General features: G+C 40.4%; 1 pseudogene; it reads left to right on the forward strand.

Moving 5' to 3' along the window:
* The first annotated feature begins 274 nt into the window (after positions 1 to 274).
* Positions 275 to 373, forward strand: LOC125910496 (uncharacterized; annotated as a pseudogene).
* Positions 374 to 1,173: the final 800 nt, after the last annotated feature.

The following is a 1,173-nucleotide window of genomic DNA, read 5'->3' on the forward strand; positions in this document are numbered from 1 at the left end:
TCTACAAACTCATCTCATACCACTTACTTTCTTTTATGCTATGTCTCTGTCAGTTTCTAAAATATATCAAGTGAGTTAATGAAAGGGGGAGGTTCTACTTAAAAATCAAGAAAGGAAGAGGTCAAAGAAAAATAAGGGGCCCAGGATCTATGTACTCTTCATACTATCTACTGCAGAGGGAGACAGCACCTGGACAAATGGACATTTGATACTCTAGTTCTCAAGTATATGATGCCTGTAGTGGACTGACTGATGATCTCAAAAAATGGCAGTGGTGCTCACTTTGTCAGCACATGCATTAAAATTGGAACACTACAGAGAAGACTGGCATGGCAATGATGACACACAAATTGGTGAAGCATTCTGTTGTTGTTGTTGTTGTTTTTAATGTTTATGCCCCTGGAAACTGGGGGTGTGACTTCGTTTGGAATAAAAGATCTTTGTAGATGTAATTAAGGATCTTGAAATGAGGGGCATCTGGGTGGCTCACTCACTTAAGCATCTGACTTTGGCTCAGGTCATGATATCACAGTTCGTGAGTCCAAGCCCCACACTGGGCTCTGTGCTGACAGCTCAGAGCCTGAAGCCTGCTTCAGATTCTGTCTCCGTCTCTTTCTGCCCCTCCCCTCCTTGTGCCCCCTGTCTCTCTCTCTCAAGAATAAACATTCAAAAAAAAATTTAAAACAAAAAGAATCTTGAAAAGAGATTATCTTGAATTATTCAGATAGGACCTAAATCCAGTAACAAGTGTCCTTGTAAGACAAAGAGAAGACAAACATGGGAGAAGGTGATGTGACTATAGAAGCAGAGATGGGAGTGATGTTGCCTCAAGCCAAGGAAGGCACTTAATACCTCTGGCTTTCAGAAGTTGGAAGAGACAAAGAAGGGAGCTTCCAGATACAGTGTGGCCCTGCTAACATCTTGATTTCAGACTTCTGTCCTTCAGAGCTGTTAGAGAATGCATTCCTATTATTTTAAGCCACCCAGTTTTTGGTAACATTTTCATAACAGTCCCAGGAAAAGAATCAAGTACACCTAACAGTAGAGATAGATGTATCAGGCTTTTAGGATGTTGCTCATCAAGGTTACTGAACGAACTCTCTCTTAGCTAAAATGATGCTTAACAAACAATCATTTTATTATGTACCAGTTAATTAAGTAGTTTTCTCACAG

The sequence above is a fragment of the Panthera uncia genome (assembly GCF_023721935.1).
Source record: "Panthera uncia isolate 11264 chromosome B3 unlocalized genomic scaffold, Puncia_PCG_1.0 HiC_scaffold_1, whole genome shotgun sequence".
NCBI classification, from domain to species: Eukaryota; Metazoa; Chordata; class Mammalia; order Carnivora; family Felidae; genus Panthera; species Panthera uncia.